Source organism: Euphorbia lathyris, chromosome 6, assembly GCF_963576675.1.
Source record: "Euphorbia lathyris chromosome 6, ddEupLath1.1, whole genome shotgun sequence".
Classification (NCBI taxonomy): Eukaryota; Viridiplantae; Streptophyta; class Magnoliopsida; order Malpighiales; family Euphorbiaceae; genus Euphorbia; species Euphorbia lathyris.
The window spans coordinates 62,120,024-62,146,815 of record NC_088915.1 but is presented as its reverse complement, the minus strand read 5'-3'; the positions used below and the strand labels follow the sequence as shown (position 1 = coordinate 62,146,815).

The 26,792-nt window shown below is 37.8% G+C and overlaps 1 pseudogene; it reads right to left on the bottom strand.

Moving 5' to 3' along the window:
- Positions 1-21,088: 21,088 nt before the first annotated feature.
- On the bottom strand, positions 21,089-26,271 carry LOC136233712 (uncharacterized; annotated as a pseudogene).
- Positions 26,272-26,792: the final 521 nt, after the last annotated feature.

The following is a 26,792-nucleotide window of genomic DNA, read 5'->3' as shown; positions in this document are numbered from 1 at the left end:
CTTTCATGAGAATTTAAGGGTGTTCAGCACATGTTAAATACATAGCATCAGGTTAAGTTAGACCCTAAATCTGATAAATATTTCTTCATTGGAATTCTGAAAAGAAACAGTAGGATATTACTTCTATCATTCGGATGATCGAAAGTAATAGTATCCAAACACTGTATTTCTAGAGAAAGAGTTTCTTCTAGAAACACAAGTAGAAAGCGTGATTGAACTTGAAGAAGTTCAAGAAGAAGGATTAGCTGACATAGCGGAAGCGATGGTGGAACCCGAATCTGTCTCACAAGATGAGACACTGGTGACATTACTAACTCATAGGTCTGGTCGAGTTCATCAAATCCCAAAGAGATTTGGATTTCTAGTGGGAGCCGATGAAATCCCAAAGAGATTTGGATTTCTAGTGGGAGACGACGAAGAGGCTCACGTGTTAGACGATGAACCTACGACTTATAAGAAGGGTCTTGTAAACCTGTACATGTAAGCTAGTGGGAGCTCATATGAGCCTTTACATGTAAACTAGTGGGAGCTTGGTCATTTACTTAGTATTATATGTCGATGATATTTTACTAATGGGAACGACGTAGCTATACTGCAATCGGTGAAAATTTTGGTTATCGGATAAAATTCTCCATAGTACACTTAGGAGAAGCAGCTTACATCTTAGGGATTAAGATCTATGGAGATAGATTGAGAAGACTGCTTGACCCCTCATAGTCTAAACACGTTGACAAAGTGCTCAAAGCGTTTTGCACTAGACCTAACATCACTTTTGCTTTAAGCATAACAAAGTCGATTATAGGTCAATCCAAGTGATGGTCACTGGATTGTTGTCAAGAACATTCTTAAGTACTTAAAATGACTGAAGATATGTTCCAGGTATATGGAGATGAAATTTGAAAGTTGGCAGGAAATCGTGACCGAGCCAGTAAATTAAATCAGAGTATATATATATATATATATATATATATATATATATATATATATATATATGTAGCAGCTTCGGAAGCAGCTAAACAGAAGTTTGGAATGGAAGTTCATCAATGAACTAGGCGTGGTACCTGACATTGTTAATGAGATTAACAATAGGGTTGTTGCTCTTGCTAAGGGCCCGCAGTCTCATAATACGTCCAAACACTACCTCAGTCGTTACCATCTCTTCCGAGAGATAACAACAAGAGTAGATGTGAGAATTAAAAGAGTGCCCACCAAGGCACAATCTTATAGATCCATTTGAAAGAATGCCTTACCCCAAAAGGTTCATGATCGTCATACGAACGATTATGGAAATGTTTCAGAAACAATTGGCTTTAGTCCAAGTGGGAGAATGTTGGAGTTTAGTGTCCTAAAGAAAATTGTTTTAGGATATAAATATTAATGAATAAATTGTTTATTTAGTCATTTGTTTAATCAGATATATAGCATTAAAATGTAACTATATATAAAGGCACAAATCTTTCATAAAGAAAGTAATCCTAAGTTTATTTAAGTAGTTATAAAGTGTTCATACAAGCATGAAGTGAGACTATATTTTATAATAGACCAATAGACTTAAAATCAACCCAAGTCAAGTAATATGTTATAGGGGTTGGCATATTACTGTTGAGACTTGCATGTAACAGTGTTTTCTATCGAGACAGAAAGCTGATCTCACAAGCTTTAGATATTTAGATATCTAGACAGTTACATGGATCCGGTGAAAGAGTTTATTAGGATTGGGACCCGACTTGAGATAACAGCATGGATTAATTTATCTAAAAGTGTCAACTGTTCATCTCATTGATATTAGTAGGTATAACTAATCCTCAGACTCAAACATTCGTTAATTAGTGATTCTGGATTATGGAGTCTGATACTTTGATTTTGTGCGAGCACGATCCAACAGGTGAGAGCCTGGGGTGTGTGAGAGCAGGGTTGGGTATCACACAAAGTAATTGCAGAATAGTTAATGTCAGATTGAGCATTCTTCACTCCCGATAAGTGGGAGATATATCCAATGGCCGCTTGTGGTGAATTGACTGAAATCCTTGCAAGGTGATAGAGTTAAGAGTAGAAATGAACATTTCACTTAACTTATCTTTCAGAGTGAATTCAACCTGTACAAGTAAAACCGGACTCTTCGTTATATGTAACCTTGACACGTTCCATGGTTATAAGGAATTGACCGATAAGATATAGTTGATGAAGGATCGTATTATACTATACCTAATACATAAAGGTTAACGTCAGTTATCAACCTGACTTCTTAATTGCTCTGGGGGAATATCATAGGTTCTACTAGTAACAGCTCGCGATGGTATTCCGTTATATATATGTTGGAATTAATCATGATGAATAATTTCAAAGGATATATACGGCTAGTGGTAATAAAGAACCTAATGGGTCGCATATGGGACTTGGAATCAGAGGACGAAAATGTAATTAGTGAGACACTATATATATGGGCTGAAATTTGTAGATTAATTAGGGATAAATTAATTTGATTAATAATTATAATTTGATTATGGTTATGAATTAAATTAAAGGATTATCTGATAATATTAATTAGAAGTTTTTATGTGAATAAAACTCTAATTAATTATCCCTAACATTAATTAATTATTCATTTGATTAATAATAATTATCTAGATATAATTAGTTATTATTTAGATAGTAGTAAAGTGTTTATTTAATTATCTAATTAGTAATCTTATTCCGAATAAGATTCTAATTAATTAATTACCTAACACAACTAGGATTAGGGTTTTGAGAAGTCTATAAATAGACTCCCTAGCCTACATATTTCGGCTAACACAATAAGGAGGCAAGAGGAACCATTCCGAAACTGTCTCGGCTAATTACAATCTTTCTTACTCTCTCTTTGATCTCGTATCGATTTCTGTTAGAGGCAATCATTGCGATTGCTATTATTAAGGTTGATTACTGATTAGTTATTCTTTTCTGTGTTGTTTGTTTTGTTGTTCTCATGAAAGAAGAAAAGACAAACAAAAGGAGAAATTCGTTTTGCTCCTCCTACATCAGGTCAGTTCACATTTTCGCGGATTCCCGGAGATTGAACCGTCGGATCGTCACGATTTTTGGACAGGAGCTTCTAGACATATTCTTCTTTGTTTTCACCGTTGGGATTTTCATTCGGAGGTTTGGAAGGTCTGTTCAGGTAGGGGGAGATTCGTTGACAGATTTTATTCTTTTGAAGTTGTGGGCACTTCGTTTGCAACGGTAGATAGATCGTCATAAAGGTATTTCGTTCTATCCCTCTTTATATGAAATAACAATTAATAGATCTTGGAAAAGGGAAATAGATAAAATAGATAAAATTTTATAATTCTGTTGCGCCTAGGCTTGTCTATTTTCCTTCAAGGTTGACTCACCTTATATAGGAGGCTGAAGTAACTGGGAGTTTTCATCTTGTTTCCATTAACAAGTTTTGCCCCCCGATGACGCATTTATTTTTTGCGGATGATGTGATGATGTTTGTCGAGGGAAGTGAGGAGAAAATTGGGGTGATTATGGATATCCTCAATTGCTTTTGCTCTGCCTCTGGATAAAAACTTAATATCCAAAAATCGTGGATGATGTGTTCTAATAATATGGATCAGGGTGTCTCTAAACGGCTGAGTGAGTTATCGGGAATTCCTCTTACCAAATCTTTGGGCAACTACCTGGGGATTTCTCTCCATAGTGATAGAATATCTAAGGTGTCTTTCAAGGATTTTTTTGACAAAATTAATTGTAAGAGTGCTAATTGGAAGGCAAAATCACTTTCTCTTACGGGTCGTCTTACTTTGATTCAGTCAGTGAACTATGCAGTGCCCAATCATATTATGCAAGCTTGTCATCTTCCTGAAACAGTTCTCAACGGTTTAGATAAAATCAATCGGTGCTTCCTGTGGGGGCACTCGGTGGAGGGAAGGAAAATTCAGCTTGTTCCTTGGTAGGAGGTTTGCCAACCTAACGGCATGGGTGGCCTTGGGATTAGACAGTCTAGGGATAATAACAAAGTGTTGTTAATGAAACTCCTTTGGATGATGTGGCAATCTCCGTCTGCTTTGTGGGTTCGGCTCTTGTGCGGGAAATATAGGAATGACAGGATTTTTAGGGGGCAAAAAGAAAAAGTTCAGGTCTATTCCTTTTTATGGAAAGGGGTTAATGCAGTTTTTTCTGAATTTTATACTGGTATTGGTTGGTCGGTTGGCAATGGTAGATCGATTAGTTTTTGGAATGATGCATGGGTTGAGAAGCAGCCTTTACTAGAGATTTGTACTTTTCCTCCGCCTCTTGAGGTCCGAAATTAGAGAATTGCAGATGTTGTGACTGAGGATGGAGGGTGGGATTGGTCTAAATTTGATCATTTTTTCAGTCTCGAAACGCTCCTTAGAATCCGGGGAGTTAAAGTTAGCAGTATGGAGGAAGATGGTGATACTCGTTGTTGGTCGTCTACTAATAATGGTGCTTATTCTTGTAAATCTGCTTTTGAGGCCTTTAATCACAATTTGGATGTTCCTCCTTCAAACCTTTGGAAAGGTATTTGGTCCTTAAAGGTTCCTTATCGTATTAGGAGTTTTCTTTGGCTTTGTGCTAAGAATAGGCTTCTAACGAATGTTGAAAGGAAAAGACGACATTTGGTGGACTCTGATGCTTGTAGTAGATGTAAAGCTCATGCGAAAACCAGTTGCCATACTCTTAGAGATCGTGCTGGAAGTAAGGCCGTGTGGAGGAAAGGTTTGCCTGAGCAATGTCTTTCTGCCTTCTTTTCCTATTCAGAACAAAATTGGTTTAGGGAGGGTGTTGAAGGGAAGTTGTTGGCTGAGCTCGAACATGGAGTAATTCTGTTTGTTGTGGTCTGCCACCAAATTTGGCATTGGAGGAATGTTGAGGTATTTGGAGAAGGAGCGGTTGTCATTCCTAATTTACTGGCTTTCTTCTTAAGAAAAATTAATTCAATAATTGAGAGTTTCAAGGTTGATAGTTTAGCAGGTTCTATCCAAAAGACGATTGTTCATCTGATAGGTTGGGATAGACCAGGTGAAGGGATGGTAAAGTTGAACACCAATGGGTCGCATAAAGAGGATGGAAGAATTGCTGTCGGCGGTGTATTGAGAGATGCAGGAGGTGCTTGGTTGTCAGGTTTTACTCAGAATCTAGGTTTGGGCTCCTCTTTTATTGCTAAGCTCTGGGGTATCTTTCTGGGCTTAGGGTGGCAGAGGATCTGGGGATTAGGAGGCTGCTAGTGGAGTCAGATAATCTCAAAGCAGTCAAAATGATTTATGATAAAAAAAAGGCTCTGTGTTTAGGGAGCCAGAATTTAGAAGGATTTGCTCCTCTTTCAATTCTATCAACTTTTGCCATGTTTTTAGGGAGCAGAATCAGGTGGCAGATCGGCTTGCTGTTGAGGGCCATGAGAGGGCTTTGGGCGTCTCTATTTTCTCTTCTCCTCCTGATTTGCTGTTATCTTTGCTTTCTGAAGATATTGTAGGGGTTAGCTTTCCTAGGCTAATCCCGGGTTAATTTGTTGTGGTGTTTGTTTTGTATTTACTTTCTTTTCCCTACCAAAAAAATATTTTATGTTAAAATGATTTTATAACTCATAAATTAATCAATTAAAACCAATAATTTTATAAAAGCAACTTCATGAACCATGGATACTGGTATGGCTAATAACATCCATAAATAATAATAATAATAATAAACTTAATATATTAATCGGCTGAACTTGTCTGGAAAAAATTAACTAGCCTTGAACTTTAAAGGGTATCATGTTAGTACATAAACTTGTTTAAATAGCTAAATATAACTACTTAACATGTCAATTAAAAACATAAAATGGAAGGTGAAAATCATCAAATAAAAATATGTCATCTTATCACTTTCATTTTATCATCCTTCATTACCATCTTCATCTTCTTGCTCTTTCATCACCATTAACGTCTACTTTCAACAGATAACCATCAAAGATTTATTAGTTTTAATAGGAGAAAAGAAAAAAATAGAAGAACACAAAGCGGTATTAATTCTCATATTTGCTACAACCTTACTTGATTCAAAAAAGAAAAATAACAAAAATAAAGATCCAACAAATCCAAAATCGCAACATTGTACAAACTCAATCAATCACCCAAAAATTAGAAAATCATAAATACAGATTCATTAGAATGAAGCTAATGTAGGAGAAAAAAAATAAGGCTGATCCTCAATAACAAAAGTGTGTTCTTCTCCTCCTCCGCTTCTATTACCACCACTGTCAGTTGGAAACCCACCACTTCATCACTTTATTTTTCATGTAATCATCCAAATATAATGACCCCACCGGTAGTATCTACCTTACAATTTTTAGAAGAAGAAGATTGATTAGGAACATAAAAATAACTCGATCCAAATCTTCATCAAGCGATGAAGAAATGACAGAGTTAGAGAATGAAGAGTAATAGGTGAATTGTAATTAAAAATGAAAGAATAGTTTTGAAAGATGGAGAGGATGGATATTTCAATTTGCATATGAAACATGAGATGCTATTTATAATTAAAGGTTTTGAATTGATGAAACCGTTTTCTAAAATTTGTATAGGTTGTGTAATTAATGAATTTATTTTAACGATAAAACTGAAATAATGATCTTAATGTAGTATTATGATATTTAAATTTATTATTATTATTAATATATATAATTTAAATTCATATATTCTCTCCTACGATGCTACTAAACGAAAATGCCTCTGAACACTTATGAGCTAAATATAAATATTTAATATGCCAATTAAAAACTTGAAATGGAATGTGAAAGTCATCAACTAGAAATATGTCATGTTATCACTTTCTTCCGTCATCCTTCATTACCACCTTCATCTTCTTGCTCTTTCATCACCATTAACGCATACTTTCAGTAGATTAACCATCAAAAATTTATTAGTTTTAATAGAAAAAAAATAGAACACAAAGAGACATTCTCATATTTGCTAAAACCTTACTTGATTAAAAAAATGAAAAAAAAGATCCAACAATTCCAAAATCGTAACTGTGTACAAACGCAATTAATCATCCAAGAATTAGAAAATCATAAATACATATTCATCAGAATGAAGTTAATGTAGGAAAAGAAAAATAAGACTGATTCTTAATAACAAAAGTGTGTTCTTCTCCTCCTTTGCTTCCATTACCACCATTGTCCGCTGGAAATCCACCACTTCATCGCTTTATTTTGCATGTAATCAGCCAAATATAATGACCCCACCTGTAGCAGTTACCTTACAATTTTCGTGAAGAAAAAGAAGATTGATTGATTAGGAACATAAAATAACTTGATTGCATATGATAATAGGAATTCCTTAAATTTATCAAAATCTTTATCAAGCGATGAAGAAACGACAGAGTCAGAGATTGAAGAGTATCAGAGTCATGAGATGCTATTTATAATTCACGGTTTTGAATTGATGAAACCGTTTAATGGAATTTGTATAGGTTGTGTAATTAATAAATTTATTTTAACGATGATGATATTAATATGGTAGTTATGATATTTAAATTTCCTAATTACTATTAATACAGATAATTTAAACTCATATTTTCTCCTATGATGACAACTAAGTGAAAAGGCCTTTAAAATACTTCTTATACATTCTCTCTGCTTCCGCTATTATAGATATTATAGATTATAGATTATAGATTATAGATTATAGATAGACTACATATTACATATTTGCGACATAAAAAAAACGATTCAAATAAAACTTTCGTGACATTTTTTAGATAAATTGCATTATTTGGACATTATTTGGACAATTTCTAGGTTAAAGGCATAATAAAGTACATAATGAAACAAGAGATAAAATAAGTAAAAGGAGAAAATTCTCTTAAAAAAGGCAATAGGAGAAAATAATAATCGCAATTGATGATGACAGATTTGAGGTACAAAAGCACGTGAGATAAATTAGAGAAGTGGATAATTATTGAAAACGGTGAGTTTAAGCCCATATTATTTCTCATGCCATGTAATGTCAAGCAAGGATGGATCTAGGGGTGCAAATGAGCCAGAGTGGTTCGCAAACTATTCTAGTTCGGCTCCGTCAAAGCTCGATCGAGGCTCGGCTCGATGTAGCTCGATTCGAGTTCAGGATTAGTTTCGAGAGATTCATGAGCCAAGCTGAGCTTCCTTAGGTTCCGGCTCGAAAGCTCGTGAGCGGGTTTGTTTAATTTTTTAATTACTATATATTAATATTTAATTTAAATGTAACAAATAACGATAAAAAAATAATTATCTTAAATTGACCCTAAAAAAATATTTAAATTGTATTGGGCCTAAAAAAATACATTTAAATTGCATTGGACCTAAGTTAATATAAGTTTTTTATAATTTTTAGTTTAAGTCACTTTTAGATATTTTATAAAATCTGAACAATAAAAAATAAAGAACCTAAACCTAATCTTTCACTCTTTTCGTTCTCTCTCTACAAATACAGCAACCCACTGACTGCCCTAAATTTTCTTCCGTCTACCTGGATCACCTGACCTTATCTTGAGTGAGAGAGGAGAGTCGCCAGCTAAAAAGCTAATTCTCAATTTGAGGTTTGAAGATGCTTGACTGTAAGGAGGAGGTGAAGGAATGGGGTGATGATGATAAAGACAAACCAATTGAAATCATTCTTCTGATTGCCTAGAATTAGATTATTAGATTGTATTCTATGAAATACTGTTTTTTTTCACTTGTTGAATTTATTGCAAATTTGAAACTATATATGGTTGTAGACTACATGGTAAATCCGGATTTGTTAGATTCTATATTTGTTTAATCATATTACTTTGTTTAAATTTGTTATAAATTGTATGTTATATTTGTTTTTTGTGTTGAAACACCTTTCCACATAATTTTGATTTGACAAAATTGTTTAAGTATAATTGAAATACATATTCTAAACACACTAAGTTTAAATGCTTTGATTTATTATACTAATGTGTTTGTTCAATGTTGAGTTAAAACTGTTTATAAGACACAAGAATCAAAAGGCCTAAGCCCAATACAAGTGTTAAAGCCCAAGTCAAACAACTCAGTACAACTCGGCCCGCGTTTGTCACAACGTTGCCGTTTTGGACAAAACGCAACTCAGCAAGAGAAGGATCTAGAAGACCTTCGGGAACAACTTCAAGATGAAGCTACTGAGTAGTATCGACAAAGCGTACAAGATAGCAGCTGGCTAATGAAAACTTCCAGACAAAGTATTTCTACTTTGGGTAAAGTTCAGACGACACAGTATGCTGTCCAGTTGACTTTACCATAAAAGGAGAGACAGTCTGCTGAGCTGACCGAGGACAGAAGATACACAATTCTGATTGGCCGAGAGCTCTGAGCAAGTCAGGATGACAACGATAGGAAGCCGTTTTCCCTCCAACGGTTATTTCGAAATTCGAAATGACCGATGTCCAGACGTCTCTATAAATAGTGCCATCAGAAGCTTCATTCAACATAAAACTTGATCAAGCCATTACGCTGACCAAATTTCTACACAAGTTCTGCAAGCAAACAAGCAAAGCAAATCTTACACTACAATTCTTATATCTGTGTAAAAGTCTAGAGTGATTATTTCAATCGTCTAAAGTGTCTTAGCAAATCTTTGTATAGGACAAAACACTTATCATTTCTAGAGATTAGAAAGGAGAGGCTGAGTACTCGGTTATAGTACTCAGCGAGAGATTAGGACTGAGTAGAGGTATAGAGGAAGGTACTCTTGTTATACTCAGTTGCTAAGATTGTAAAAGGTTTGAGGCTCTACCTTTAAAGAGCTCAGTAGAGGATTCGAAATCTCGGAACGTGTTCCGGGGACAGGACGTAAGCTTAGAAGTAGCCGAACCTGGATAAATCTGCTGAGTAAAGTATTTCTTACCTTAACTCCTTATTTATATTGCTTGCTTAAAATAACCAAAAACTGACCAAGTAAAGAGGTCAAGTTTGAGTTGTGCGCGTTAAACGTCTGAGCTCAGGAATAGACTCTAAGTGCTATCTCCTGACTCAAGCTAAGAAACTGACCTAGTCACCAGTTGACTAAGCCAGTATCTTGCTGTTTACTCAGCGCCGCTGTTAAAACCTTTTTCCTTAGAAAAAGAAGTCTGCCCTAATTGCAAAAAGTTTAAATAGTTCCTAACCCCCCCCCCCCCCCTTGGAACTATACTTACAACCTTACAAGGGACCAACAAGTGGTATCAGAGCTTAAAAGCTCACTGTAAAAGGTCTAACAACCTTGAGCTGATCCCTACCATGGGCGAAAACAGCACTCGGTTTCTCCCTGGAAACCAAACAACTCAGATACTGCCTGAGGGGCTGTCCATTACTAGGCCTCCCCTATTCTTCGGGTCAAACTATACCTTCTGGAAGAATAGGATGAAAAATTTCATTCAGGCTACAAACATGAGTGCCTGGCTATCTATAGTCCAAGGCCCATTTGTATCTGTCGAAGTTGTGGCTGGCCAAACAGTTGTAAAAGCTGAGGCCAAATGGACAGAGGATGATCTTAAGAAGCTCCAAAACCATGCTTCGGCTATCAATATGCTTTACTGTGCGCTCGATGCTGCAGAATATAATAAAATCTCAGGTTGTGAGTCGGCACAAGAGATCTGGAAAAAGTTGGAAGTCACCTACGAGGGAACAAATAAAGTAAAGGAGTCCAAGGTGAATCAGCAGATGAGACTGTACGAGCTGTTCGAGATGAACAATGATGAGGGCATTTCAGACATGAATGCAAGGTTCACCAACATCATTAATGAGCTCAAGAGACTTGGAAAAATCTTCACTGAGGAAGAACAAGTCAAAAAGATACTCAGGAGTCTTCCTAAAGATTGGCAAGCAAAAAAGACAGCAGTTGAGGAAGCTCAGGATTTAACCACCTACAAATATGATGAACTCATCGGTTCATTGCTGACCCATGAGATATCTATGAAGAACTTCGAGGTGAAGGAAAAATCTGAAGACAAGAAGCAGAAATCCCTTGTCATGAAAGCTGACTCCACTGACGGGAGCTCAAGTGATGATGAGGAGATGGCTATGTTCACAAGGAAGATGAAAAGGCTATTCAGGAAAAATGACAAATACTCTAAGAAGCTTTACAGAAAGTTTGATAAGTATAAAGCTGACTCAAGCGACAGCAAATACAAAAAGGACAGCTCAAAGCCCATTACATGCTTTGAGTGCCATCAAACTGGCCATATTAAGTCAAGCTGCCCCACACTGAGGAAAGACAAGAAGAGCGGGAAGAAGGCAATGGTGGCTACTTGGAGCGACAGTGATGAGTCTTCATCTACAGAAACTGAGGCCACCGAGTCAGCAAAGATATGCTTCATGGCTGACGAACTTGCTGAGCCATGCATCTCTGAGCATGCTGACCTATCCTTTGCATCAGATGACGAGGAGCAATCAAATGAGGTAATTTCTCTTCCCCAGCTCAGAAACGATATGGTTAATGCCCTGAGTGATCTCTACACACTTGTCAAGAAGTGTAATAAAAAAGTTAGAGCACTCAGCAGGCGCTGTGACGAAGTGGAAGAGGTCAAACTGAGTGACCTCAGATTCCTTCTTCAGGACAATACAACTCTGCATGATAACATGAAGATCATACATGAGTCTGTCTCTGAAGTCCTGTCAGTTTCAAAGAAACTGAGAAAGGACGTCACAACTATCCGGAACTAACTAAAGGTTCCAAATAAAAGAAACAGTCCTCTGAGAACTCAGTACCAAGGTACTCAGCAGAGATGGAATTCCCAGCGAAAAGTCTAGTGTGACTTTTGTGGGAAGTTAGGACACACCACTAAGGTGTGCTGGCACGCTCAGCACTGGGGTGCTGACAAGTCAGTGAAACATCCTAAACAGAAGGTCAGATGTGACTTCTGTGGAAAGAATGGCCATACTGTTCATGTATGTCGCCATAAAATGAAATATGATGCTTTACCTGTTGCACCTAACAAGGAAGGACCCAAAAAGAATTGGGTACCTAAAAGTAACTAGTTACAATGCAGGTAAGCCTGAGATGTGCCGAGAAGTCAAAGATGTGGTATATTGACAACGCATGCTCAAGGCATATGACGGGTGATGAAACTCAGTTCATCACGTTTGAGCGTAAACGAGGAGGGAGCGTAAGTTTTGGAGACAACAAGAAGGGTAAGATAGTAGGGTCAGGAACCATCGGAGGTAATCCTACTATTGAATCTGTCTCCCTAGTCAGCGGACTCAAATATAACTTACTCAGCGTAGCTCAGCTATGTGACAATGGGAGAAAAGTTATATTTGATGCTACTGGATGTAAAATATACGAGGGTAAAACAAATGAGTTAATATTAACTGCCCCTCGAATAGATAATGTCTTTATGCTAGACTTAGAGAAAAAGTTTTCAAAAACTGTGTGCTTAGTATCAAAGGAAGAGAATTCCTGGCTATGGCACAGGAGACTTGGTCATGTAAGCATGGACCTCCTGGCCAAACTAGCAAGAAAGCAATTGGTTGAGGGACTGCCTGAACTTAAATTTGAAAAAGATCAATTATGCCACGCTTGCCAAGCTGGAAAACAAACCAAACAATCTTTTCATAGCAAAAATATTGTCTCAACTAAACGTCCGTTAGAGTTACTACACTTGGATCTCTTCGGTCCAGTCCAGCCGCTGAGTCTGGGTGGAAGAAAATTTTCCTTGGTCATTGTAGATGACTTCTCTCGGTATACGTGGGTCATCTTGCTGACCAACAAGGATGAAACCTTTGAGACATTTTCAAATTTGGTTAGAAAAATTGAAAACGAAAAAGACCTAAAATTAGCTCACACCCGTAGCGATAATGGTGGAGAATTCAAAAACCAAAAATTTGTTGAATTCTGTGAAGCCAGCGGCATTGACCACAATTTTTCTGCTCCTAGAACACCTCAGCAAAATGGGGTTGTAGAAAGGAAGAACAGAACTCTAGTTGAAATAGCCAGGACAATGCTGGATGAGCATAGGCTTCCAAAGTATTTTTGGGGAGAGGCTGTTAACACAGCATGCTATATTCTTAATAGGGCTCTAGTTAGACCTATATTAAAGAAAACCTCCTATGAACTTTGGAAAGGACGAAAGCCCAATATTGGATACTTTCGTGCCTTTGGTTGTAGATGTTTTATTTTAAATACCAAAGATAGCTTAGCAAAGTTTGATTCAAAAGCTGATGAGGCTATCTTTTTGGGCTACTCAACAAACAGCAAAGCATACAGAGTTTTTAATAAGCGAACTCAAGTTTTAGAAGAGTCAGTGCATGTAGAGTTCGACGAAACTAACCCTGCAGGTAGATACCAGCCGCTGACCGAAGATGATCCACACTCAGTAACCACCGCTGACCTAGAACCAGCTACTGAGTCATTCACGAAAAGGCTGACCAAGAGTAAGAGTGAACCTAAGATTACTTTTACTGACCCATCTACTTCTGCAGAGATTGTTGAAACACAGACAGCACAAGACATGAATCTACCTAAAGAGATAAGGATTCCAAGAGGGCACTCAGAAAGTGCAATCCTTGATTCTGCTGGGAATACCCTGATGACAAGGAATCAACTCAGGAAGTACCTCAGCAATGTTGCCTTCGTCTTAGTTCAAGAACCGAAGAATTTCACTGAAGCTGAGTACGATGAATTCTGGATGAACGCAATGCAAGAGGAGCTCGATCAATTTAGAAGAAACGATGTATGGGAGCTACTGCCTCATCCAAAGAGTCAAAAGACCATTGGAACAAGATGGGTCTTCAGGAACAAGATGGATGAACAAGGGAATGTAGTCAGGAACAAAGCAACGCTTGTAGCTTAGGGCTACAGTCAGCAAGAAGGTATTGACTATGGTGAGACCTTTGCCCCAGTGGCAAGGCTAGAGGCAATTAGAATTCTATGTGCATATGCATCTTACATGAACTTTAAATTATTCCAAATGGATGTCAAAAGTGCATTTCTTAATGGAGTTATAAACGAGGAGGTTTATGTTAATCAACCTCTAGGTTTTGTGGACCATAAGTTCCCTAACCATGTTTATAAACTCAAAAAGGCTCTGTACGGCCTCAAACAAGCACCACGTGCTTGGTATGAGAGGCTGACCAGTTTCCTGCTGACTAGAAATTACATCAGGGGCAAAGCTGATACAACCTTATTCATTAAGAGAAAGGGTAAAGATACCCTGCTGGCCCAAATTTATGTTGATGATATAATATTTGGTGCAACTAACGAATCAATGTGCAAGGAGTTTAGCAAACAAATGCAGACTGAGTTTGAAATGTCCATGATGGGAGAACTCAACTTCTTCCTCGGTCTTCAAATTAAACAAGGAAAGAATGGCATCTTCATCAGTCAAGCTAAATATGCCAAGGAGATATTAAAGAAATATGACTTGGAAAATTGCAAGCCAATATCCACTCCTATGGGCACTGACACTGTCCTCTGCACTGATGAGAATGGTAAGTCAGTAGACAGCAAATTATATCGAGGCATGATAGGCTCTCTACTTTACTTAACAGCCAGTAGACCGGACATTCAGTTTTCAGTATGCTACTGTGCTAGATATCAATCTAACCCTAAGGAATCTCATTACATTGCTGTAAAAAGAATCCTTAGATATTTGCAAAGCTCAGTGAACGCAGGTTTATGGTATCCCAATCAGGATACACTGACGCTGACTATGGACGGGATAAGCTGGAACGTAAAAGCACCTCTGGAGGATGTCACTTATTGGGAAGTTGTCTTGTATCCTGGTTCAGCAAAAAGCAGACGTCAGTAGCCTTATCTACCACTGAAGCTGAGTACATTACTGCTGGTCATTGTGTTGCTCAAGTCCTATGGATTAAGCAACAGCTTGAAGACTATGGTGTTCAAACGAAGACAATTGAAGTCAAATATGACAACAAAAGTGCAATTGATCTTTCAAAGAACCCAATTCAACACAGCAGAATGAAGCATGTCAGCATCAGACATCACTTCATTAGAGACCATGTACTCAAAGGTGAGATCAAGCTGACCTTTGTCCCAACGGACGAACAGCTTACGGATATCTTCACGAAGCCACTGGCTCGTGAGCAGTTCAGCATACTGAGAGAAGCTATCGGTATGTTTAATCCTCTTCAGTAAATTTCTGTACTAAATGAATATGCATGTTGAGTGAATTATTATGCTGAATGATTGGTTTTGCTGAGTAACTCATAGAAATTAATTAAACAGCAAATACTGAGTAAACTTGCACACTGAGTAAGTTAGTTTAAACTTAAACTTAGAAATCATCCCTTCATGCAATACTGACCACTCAGAATATCAAACGATTAGTATTATAAACGCTGAGTGTTAGATCCGTTAGAATAAATGCAATAGCACGCGTATAGCCCTAGGATGACGTATACGCCGTATGTGTCATAAATGCCAGGATCTTTGTCGGTTCAAAATCCCAAGGCAAAACTGACACATGGATTCGATTAAGATCCACACCACACATCACCTCTATAAATAATGGGTATTTCCCCATTTTTATTCTTTACGCTTATCGAACTCTCAAGCAAAGAAATTCCTTCTCTCTAAAAAAATCCATCTAAGCTTTCCCATCCTAAACTATGACTAAGGTTTCCTACAACATCTCCGGTGCCGGCCACCAAAAGTCCAGCTCCGATGAACCTACAGGGAATCCTCCAACACCCAGCAACGGAAAAGCTGGTCAGGAAAAGCCTGTAAAGGTCAGGACCTACTCAAAGGTTTTTGAAAATGTCCGTGAATGGAGAGTTGAACCCTCAAGATGGGTATCAGAAAACTTCGTACAAAACGAACAACCCTTCTGCGAGTGGATTTCACAAAACGGCTGGACAGAGCTGTTTTCGGTTAGGGATGAAACCTATCCTGACCTGGTAAGGGAGTTTTACCACAACCTCCGCGTTGCAAATGACAACACCGACTATCTGTGCACAGTGGTTAAAGAGAAAACCATCTTCATCAACCCTCTCTACTTAGGAAATCTTCTCAAATTAAAAACTGAGGGAGCAAGGCTGAGAAGATCTGGAGATCAGGATGGCACTGGGTATGAACAAAACTTCTGCAAACCTGAGGGTCACTCAGGAGAAGTCTCAGCTTCCTCTATGGGTCAGCACCAGAAGATGGCTCCTTACTTACTGACCTACTTCATCTACCCAAAGATCAACTGCACTACATCAGCAACTAACTTCGAGCAATGCTTTATATGGCATATGCTGACGTACACTCCCATCAATATGCCAGTCTTTCTTGTTGCTGGTTTCCTTCGAAGTACTGGCACGCTGAGGCTAGGATCAATCATCATAAGAATCCTCATCGACCATAAAGTTGACCTCGAAGGTGAGGACAAGACTCGAGGAACTGAGATCACAGCTGCCTCGCTGAGAGCATTAAAGTTTGGACAGCCTTTGAAGAAAGGTAAAGCTGCTGCTGCTGCTGGACAAGCTGAGGGAACTGCTCAGCCAAAGAAAGGGCGAAGGACTAAGGCCCCAGCTTCCCGCAAAAGGAAAACTGCTGAGACTCCTTCCAAAAATGTTGAGTCTCCAGCAAAAAGACAGAAGTCAGCTGGTAAGTCAGCTGAAAAACGAAGCAGGCAAGGTGAGCCTGGAACTGAGGAAACTGCTGAGCATCCTCAAAAGAAGCAGAAACCTTCTACACTGACTCCCTTCAATGCCATACCTACTGACTTTGTAGTACCGGGTGACTCTCACTTCACCCAATGTCAAGGCAGTGTAGCTGAGTCTGAAGAACATGAGGTACAACTGGATGACCACTTCATCTCACAAGTTGAGGAAGAACTTGATGGTGACAGTATAGAGGAAGAAGAAGAAGAGGCCAGCGGTCAGGATGACGCTGAGGACTCTGAAGAGACAGCAAGTGAACATGAGACTGAGCAGGCCAATGCTGGGTTTGCTGCTGGAGATAAGCAAGTACTTGATCAACACAATGTTGATCCAGTCCAAGAACAAGCTGACCAGCCTCATGATGAGCAACACGAATCTTCTCCTTCTCACTCAGGAGATGCTACTCAAACTGTCACTCCACCTCGTAGAAGAAGAAAGTTGGTTAAGGCCAGTGAGAAGCCTGTCAGTGAAGATTTTGTGCCCCCACCAACTCTTCCTGACTTTGTCATTTCTAAGACAACCAAGGACCCATCCTCAGTAAAGCTTAAATTTTTCAAATACGAATTTGGGAGTTGGGTTTTGCTTAGAAGACTTCTATTTTAATATTTTTACTCTTTGTAATTTTTATTATTAGTTTTAAATATGTTAAGACATTATTATAGGATTTAATTCTATTAGGATTTTATAATATAAAATCCTAGTAGGAGTTTAATTCTATATAGGATTTTATTATTAGATTTTTATAGGTAGTTATTTAGTTTTCTCCTGAGAGAAAAACGTGGAAGATGGAAAGGTGGGAAGAGTGGGAAAAGTGGGAAGATACGTTTTAAAAGACAAACAGAGAATCAGGGATCATCTTCCTTTTCATCATCGACCTTTTTGCTCCAACAACATTGATTCTCCTTCAAGCTTCTTCATCTTTCTTGTGTATTCTCTCTTCCATGATGAACTAAACTCCAATTTCTAGCTAGAGGATTTAAGTCTTGAACAATGGAATTGTGAGATCATTCTGTACTTCATCTTTTTCATCCATTTCAAGTAATCAATCTCTATTCTGTTTCTATTCCTATTGCATGATTTAATTGAATCATTGATTTGATTATTTACTTGTGATTGTTTGCTAATTAGGTGTTTAAATACGTAATTGTTTAAATCATCTGATACAAGTAGCCAATAACATAATTAATTGTGGACAAACTTTTAATTTATGTTATGAATTGATGATTGATATGCTCTAAATAATCCCGCTTGTGTGATTGTTGAGTAGAGTTAGCATCTCTTTTGTACTTTAATGCTTTCAATCAAATTAAATTTTAAAGCTTGTTTAGAGCTGTTTGATTGATTAGAGATAATTAGTGAACGTTTCCTGATTATCTAAACTGTAAGAAGAGATTGGTTATCAATGCTTTTTAATAACTAGCTAATTTATTTGAATGGGTGAAACATATCTTTATGTATGATTGATGATCAATTAGTTAAATTCAAGACTTGAATTTAACCTCTAGCTGGAATCGCCTCATATTAAGTTATTTATATCATTGCTTGCTGTTGAATTGTTTTCCTTGTTTAATTACTTCTAGTTAATTTTATTCACAGAAATCTACAAACCAAACCCCCCCTAATTTACTTTTCATTGTTCATTCTACAAAGTTTTAATTCAACCAGTCTCTGTGGATTCGACCCTACTCCACATTTACTACAGTTTTCTAATTCCAAGAGTAGGTATTTATTTTTGGTGAATTCGACACTCATCAAATTTTGGCACCGTTGCCGGGGAATTAAAATGCAAGAAATTTTCTCAAATTTTCTCATAGAACCCTCCCTCACACTAATATATACATTGTCCTCAATGTGTATTTAAGCAGCAATCACAAACTAGAAGAAAAGAGTAAAGGAAAAAGAGTACTCCCCTAGCATGTGAATGTCGGATACTGAACCCAACTATGGAGAGGGTGGACACGGAGGTTCGCGTCCTTGAATTCGATACAGCTCAACCATATTAGTTTCAATTTTGGATATTTGCCTCACAGCACGCTTCAATAGATCAAATACAGCATCACCCAACCCGGTAGAAACAGAAGAGGAAGCCAAAACCGGAGTCTCTACATTTCGCCCCTGCGGATTTGGGTTAGGACCTAACAATTTCCATCTAACAGTGCCATCCGCATCAAATTGAACAACATTCATATTCTTTAAACAAGATAAACTCAATGGAGGCATTTCATAAGCAACATGTAAATCAGTGTCAGCCAAATTAAGTAAACCTTTATTCACAGCCAATCGAGTAATAACAGACCTTAAAATAAGGTTTCTATTTGAATTTAAGACAGACTGGAACTGACTGGCTATCTAATATCCTAGATTCACCTTAACTTTATGCTCCATGCACCAAATGAAAAATAATTCAGCTTTATTGCAAATATGAGAGCCATCTTTCCTACCAGAGAATGCAAAAGCTAAAAAGCGATGAATATATTGCCACACAGGTGTTTTCAGATAATAAGACTTTGAAGTACTAGGATCATATGGTAATAAATCAAAAGACATATCCGTCCAAACATTAGTACCCACAAAATCAGCAGTATAAGCAATAGCAGAGCATCTGTATTCATCAGAGTTAGCAAATGTTTCATCAATAAAACCACAAGAAAGATTGAACTCGGTGATGGATTGTTTGAATTCTTTTCCCATCAAACGAAATTCGATAACTTTAGGTGTATCAACATTAAATTGCTTGGGTAAATTGAATTTAAAAGTTGTGTAGAACTCCCTAGTTAATTCAATAAAACCAGGACAATTCAAATCAAAGAATGATCCCCACCCAATATTATCAATCAAAGATTGAAATTCGCCAAGCATATCAAACTTATCTAACACAGAATTATCAACATATTTACATGGCACAAATGATTTACTACAGATAATATCATATTGCTTGAGTCGAATTTTAGAATTAAAAGTCAAGTGACCATGTAAATGATGCTCGGGAACAATTACAGAAGTACCTTTGGGCATCCGAGAACGGACATGGGATGCCAGAGTTACCTTCTTCTTCGTTGGAGGGGGAGAAAGAACTAGTTGCTTTGATTCAGAAGCCTTTTCTGGCGAAGACAGAGGCTGAATGGTGTTGTTAGACACTCGCTTTCTTTTTAAGGCAGCTTGAGCACGAGTTGAGCCTGAGTTTTTCTTACCCGTCGGTGTTCCGGTCCGAGTCATGGGGATGGAGAGGAGCAGATTGAGGCTCGACTGAGATGACTTGAAAGCGGAAGGTGCTGCAGCTGATAAGGATTGAAAGTAGAGGAAGGTTGAAGACGAATGGCTGAGGAGATCGACGTAGACGGAGAGCGACGGGAAAGAGGACTGTTGTTCGTACGTCGAATTGAGAACGGTTCAAAGAGATTCGGTGTCGCTGCGGTGGAGAACGGCGGACTGAAACGAGGACAGTGAAAGGGCTCGGCCTCGCTGTTGTGAAAGTTGAAGACGAGAGCTGTGAAATCGGTGAAGACGGACGGCAAACTGGAGACTAAACTGAAGAATTGAAGGGGGCTGGCTGCATACGAAAACAAAACAGAGTTAGGGATTTAGAATTTGTCTAGGTTTTGTTTGTTTTTCTTTTTTCTTTTTGTTTTTTTTTTGTTTTTAATTCGTAAATCAAATAAAAGGGACAAAAAGAGTGCAATTAAGAAAAGTTAGGTGCTGTATGTAAGGGGGGGAGTTTGGCCATAGGCAAACTCAACCCTAGTGGCAAGCTGTGTGGCGTATGGAGCTTACCAACGTACGTGGATGGGAGGACCCGAGTTGGTATAAGAAACACTACTGTCTAGGGGGATTGAACCTGGAAGCCTGCATCTATACTCCACACTACTTACCAATTGAGTTTGCCTATGGCCAAACTCCCCCCCTTACACTGTACACCTTTTTTCAAAATTAATCAAAATCAAAAATAAAAAAAATAACAATCAAAATAAAAATAAAAAAAAATCAAAACAAAGCAATAAAACAAGAGTGCGTGTCACAGGAAAAAAAATGAATTAAATGGCAGAAGACTGGGACGTCTAAGTCGTGCCCACAGGAAGTGCAAAACTAAATAAAAGAAAATTTGGGCAAAAGACTAGGATGTCTAAGCCATGCCCATGGGAAAAAAAATTGTATGCAAAATATAACAAAAATTTGGGCAGAAGATTAGGATGTCTAAGCCATGCCTATGGAAGTTTTTTTTTTTGTTTTTCTTCTTTTCATAATTTGGTCTTTCTTAAGCTATGCCCATGGCTTAGAATTATTTCCTGCAATGAAAATTCATATGAGCATTGCCTTAGAATCAATTCCAAAAATCTACCAAAACCTAAATAAAAACATAAGAACACGAATTACTCTAAAATTAAATTGAAATAACATAAAATCAAATTAAATGAAAATGATTTGGGTTGGCACCCAAAAAGCGCCCTTTGTTTTATGTCGTCGGCTCGACATTGAATCCGTTTATTCTCCATAATCCGGATTCTCCAAGGTTAATTCCTCCATATTGCATACTTGAAAACCTTCATAAAAAGGTTTAAGACGATGACCATTAACCTTGAAAATTTTCTCAGTGGATAAACTTCGTATTTCAACTGCACCCTGAGGAAAAACGTTAGTGACAACAAAAGGACCTATCCACCTAGAACGAAGTTTACCCGGAAATAGTTTAAGGCGAGAATGATAAAGAAGAACCTTCTGACCCACAGAAAAACTCTTTCAAGAAATCATTTTATCATGTAATGTCTTCGTTTTTTCTTTATAAATCCGAGAATTTTCATATGCCTCATTACGTATCTCTTCTAATTCTTGCAATTGCAACTTTCTATTCTCACCTGTCGCATCCATCTCCATATTGCATTGTTTCACCACCCAAAAGGCTCTGTGCTCGAGTTCAACGGGTAAATGGCATGGTTTCCCAAAGATTAAACGATATGGAGACATACCTAATGGCGTTTTGTAAGCAGTGCGATACGCCCACAAGGCATCATCGAGACGTATACTCCAATCCTTTCGATTAGGATTCACAGTTTTCTCAAGAATAGATTTTATCTCTCGATTGGAAACTTCAGCTTGACCATTCGTTTGAGGGTGGTAAGCAGTGGATGTTCGATGAGTAACATCATACTTTTTGAGTAAAGATTCCACCACCTTGTTGCAAAAATGAGTTCCACGATCACTTATCAACGCTTTTGGTGTGCCAAACCTGGTAAAAATATAAGTTTTAACAAAGTCAATAACAGTTTTAGCATCATTATTCCGGGTAGCTTTAGCTTCCACCCACTTCGAAAAATAATCCACAGCTAATAGAATGTAAACATTACCAAATGATGATGGGAATGGACCCATAAAATCTAGACCCCATACGTCAAATATTTCACAAACCAACACTGGTTGTAGGGGTATTTGATCTCTACGGCTTATGTTACCCATTTTCTGATAGTTAGCACATGTCTTACAAAATGCATATGAATCATGAAACAAAGTCGGCCAATAAAAGCCACATTCAAGAACCTTACGAGCAGTTCTCTTAGGACCAAAATGTCCACCACAAGCAGAAGAGTGACAGAAAAATAAAATGGATGGAATTTCAAAATCATTCACGCACCTTCTTATAATCTGATCTGAACAATGTTTCCACAAGTACGGTTCATCCCAAACATAATATTTAGAATCACTTTTTACCTTATCTCTTTGAGCACGAGTCAAATCGTTAGGTAATGTTTGTGTAACCAGAAAATTGAAGATATCGGCATACCATTGAGCATTTGTTTGTAAAGCCAATAGCTTCTCATCAGGGAATGAATCTTGTAGAGGCAAGGAATCTTCATCTTGAATTAATCTACTCAAGTGATCGACCACTAGATTTTCTGCTCCTTTCTTGTCACGGATTTCTATATCGAACTCTTGGAGCAAAAGGATCCAACGAATCAATCTAGGCTTGGCTTCCTTCTTGGTGAGTAAATATTTTAAAGCTGCATGATCAGAATAAACAATCACTTTAGTGCCAACTAAATAAGAACGGAATTTTTCTAAAGCAAATACAATAGCTAGAAGTTCTTTTTCCGTTATTGAATAATTGCATTGGGCACTATCCAATGTCCTCGAAGCATAATAAATCACATGTGAAGCTCTTCCCACTTTTTGACCCAAAACAGCTCCGACTGCATAATTGCTAGCATCGCACATGATTTCAAAGGGCATGTTCCAATTGGGAGGCTGAACAATAGGCGCAAACGTTAGGGCTTCTTTGAGTTGATTATATGCTTCCTTGCACGCATCACTAAAATCGAATGCCACATCTTTTTGCATAAGCTTAGACAAAGGTTGAGCTATCTTTGAGAAATCACAAATGAATCGTCGATAAAATCCTGCATGTCCAAGAAAAGAACGAACTTCCCGCACATTTGTGGGATAAGGTAAGGATTTTATAATATCAACTTTAGCTTTATCTACTTCAATGCCCTTAGAAGAAATCACATGCCCTAAAACACTACCATGATCAACCATAAAATAACATTTTTCATAGTTAAGAACAAGGTTTTTCTCAATGCATCGTTTTAGCACTTTGGTAAGGTTGGTTAAGCATACATCAAAGGAATCACCATAGACTGTGAAGTCATCCATGAAGACTTCTATGATGTTCTCCACATAATCAAAAAATATACTAACCATACACCTTTGAAATGTTGCCGGTGCGTTGCAAAGTCCAAAAGGCATCCGCCGATAAGCAAATGTTCCGAATGGACAAGTGAAAGTCGTTTTTTCTTGATCTTCAGGAGCTACTGGAACTTGGGTGAAACCTGAATAACCATCAAGATAACAGTAGTGAGATTTACCAGCTAACCTTTCTAACATCTGATCAATAAAAGGTAAAGGGAAGTGGTCCTTTCTAGTCGAAGCATTTAGCTTTTGATAGTCAATACAAACCCTCCACCCATTCTGAATTCGGGTGGGCACCAATTCATTGTTTTCGTTCCTCACTACAGTTATTCCAGTCTTCTTTGGAACGACTTGCACTGGGCTTACCCATCGGCTGTCAGAGATTGAAAAAATCATGCCAGCATCTAGCAATTTAAGAACTTCTTTCTTGACGACCTCCATCATTGGTGGGTTTAGACGTCTTTGGGCTTCTCTTGAAGGCTTAGCTCCTTCCTCAAGTAAAATTCTGTGAATGCAAGTTGAGGGGCTAATTCCTTTTATATCAGCTATGGTCCACCCAATTGCTTCTTTATGATCTTTCAACACCCGGATCAATTTCTCTTCTTCAAGTTCTGTCAGCTTGTTGGAAATGATAACTGGAAGAGTTTCATTTTCACCTAAGTAAGCATACTTGAGGTGAGCTGGTAGAGGTTTCAATTCCAACTTAGGGGCCTGCAAAATTGAAGGGGAAAGTTTAGTACTAGACCTTGGCAAATCAATGTAAGACACATTATGATTCAATATTTTAAGAGATTGAAGTTCAAAAACAGTGTCTTTTATTGCATGATTGATCACAAATTCTTTAGCAACATCTTCCATTTTCTTTTTGCGGAAATCATGACACATTACGAAGCTAAGCTCGTCTTTATCATCCATGTCAAAAACTTTCTGCACCAATGGATCAATAACATCTAAAACAAACACAGAGTGCATTTCACTAGGATATTTCATAGCATCATAGATGTTAAATTTTATGGTATTACCATCAAATTCCATACTCAAAGTACCCTCATGCACATCAATTTTTGTCCTAGATGTTTTTAGAAAAGGTCTTCCTAACAAAATTGGGACAGAATTAGAAGAGTTATCTTCTTCCATGTCCAAAACATAGAAATCAACAGGGAAAACCAAATCATCTACTTGAATAAGTACATCTTCTAAAACACCATCAGGATATGCATTAGATCTATCAGCTAATTGAATAATTACATCAGTTTCTTTCAACGGTTCAGCATTCAAAGAATGATAAATGGATCGTGGCATGACATTGATTGAGGCACCTAAATCTAGCATTGCTCTTTCAATTTTTGTACGCCCTATCTTACAAGGAATAGTGAACATATCTGGGTCCTTGCACTTAGGAGGGAGTTTCTTTTGGATAACTGCAGAAACATTCTCCCCCACACTAATCTTTTCATCACCTCTCAACTTCCTCTTATTAGTACATAATTCCTTAAGAAATTTAGCATAGCGAGGAATTTGTTGAATTGCATCTAAGAGAGTGATGTTTACCTGAACTTTCCTAAACAAGTCAATACCTCTTTTTCTTGAACCTCCTTTTTGCTTTTTGAAAATCGGCTTGGAAATGGAGGACTAACAATTGGTGATGATGGAACAATCTTAGCTGGAGTTGTTTCCTCTTTTTCCAACTCCTTCTCTTCTTCCTGTCTTAGATTTACAGCAGATGGTATCTCCTTTCCACTCCTCAAGCTAATAGCACTTGCATTTTGCTTAGGATTAACCTCTGGTTGTGAGGGAAAATGCCCAGAAGTTTGGGATTCTAACTTGCTTAGTGAGGTTGCCATTTGACTCATTTGGTTCTCCAAGTTTTGAATGCTCGTTTTAGTGTCTTGTTGGAATGTCAAAGTGTTCTGCTGAAATTGTTGCATATTAGTAGCCATAACAGTAACAATTTGTTCCAAAGTCATACCTGGCTTAGGAGGGGCCTGTTGTGCTGGAGTTTGTTGTGAAGGAGCTTGTGGTCTAGGTTGGAAACCTTGTTGCTGGAAATTGTTGTTCTTTGGACCATAACCGAAGTTTGGGTGATCTTTCCACCCGGCGTTATAAGTTGGTGCATATGGGTCATATCTCCTTGGTTGGTTTTGAAAGTTCCCCATAGCATTAACTTTCTCTTCCTCTTGAAGAGTGTGACATGTATCAGTTGGATGGTCGGGGCTCAAAAAAATTCCACAAGTTTTCACTTGTTGAGTGTTTCCTGATAATTCTTTCTGCACAAGTGAAGTCAAAATATCAATTCGTTTTTCAACAGAAGTACTACTTACCTCATTCACTTGCTTTTCAGGTGCATCTTGACGTGTGCCAAACTGTTGCGTATTAGCAGCAACTCTAGTAATAAGACTTCTTGCTTCAGTAAGGGTCTTATCTACTAAAGCTCCACCACTAGCAGCATCTATCAAATTCCTGTCAGACATGATTAGACCTTCATAAAAATATCGAATTAAGAGTTGGTCACTTATCTGATGGTTGGGACAGCTTGTGCACAGTTGATTGAATCTCTCCCAATACTCATGGAGATTTTCTCTAGTGAATTGGCGGATTCCAGATATATCCTTTCGGATTGAAGTCACCCTTGAAGCTGGAAAGAATTTCTCAAGGAATTATTTTTGCATTGCGCTCCAAGTAGCGATGGATCTGGGTGGAAGGTAGTACAACCAGTCTTTCGCCTTATCCGTCAATGAGAACGGAAAAGCACGCATTTTGACTTGCTCCACTGTAATGTCCCGCGGTTTCATGCTTGAACACACTACATGCATCTCCTTAAGGTGCTTATGTGGATCTTCACCTGAAAGTCCACGAAAAGTAGGCAGTAAGTGTATCAAACCAGATTTGAGTTCAAAATTTACCTCTAGATCAGGGTATTCAATGCACAGCGGTTGTTGGACTGTATCTTGATTGTCCAAATTTCTCAGAGTCGGTTCAGCCATCTCTATTTCTTCCTTTGATTCACTTGGTGAATCACTAGTTGATGAGTCTGATTCTGATAAATCAAATTCTGAGCCTGACTCCAGTGTATTTTGTTCTTCCCTTTCTTTTGTTTACATCCTTAGTCGGCGAACAGTTTTCTCAATCTCAGGATCGTATTTAAGTTCACCTGTACGAGAAGAACGAGACATAAAATATTAAACACTAACTATAAAGAAATAATCCTATTAATGACACCAGTCCCCGGCAACGGCGCCAAAATTTGATGAGTGTCGAATTCACCAAAAATAAATACCTACTCTTGGAATTAGAAAAATGTAGTAAATGTGGAGTAGGGTCGAATCCATAGAGACTGGTTGAATTAAAACTTTGTAGAATGAACAATGAAAAGTAAATTAGGGGGGGTTTGGTTTGTAAATTTCTGTGAATAAAATTAACTAGAAGTAATTAAACAAGGAAAACAATTCAACAGCAAGCAATGATATAAATAACTTAATATGAGGCGATTCCAGCTAGAGGTTAA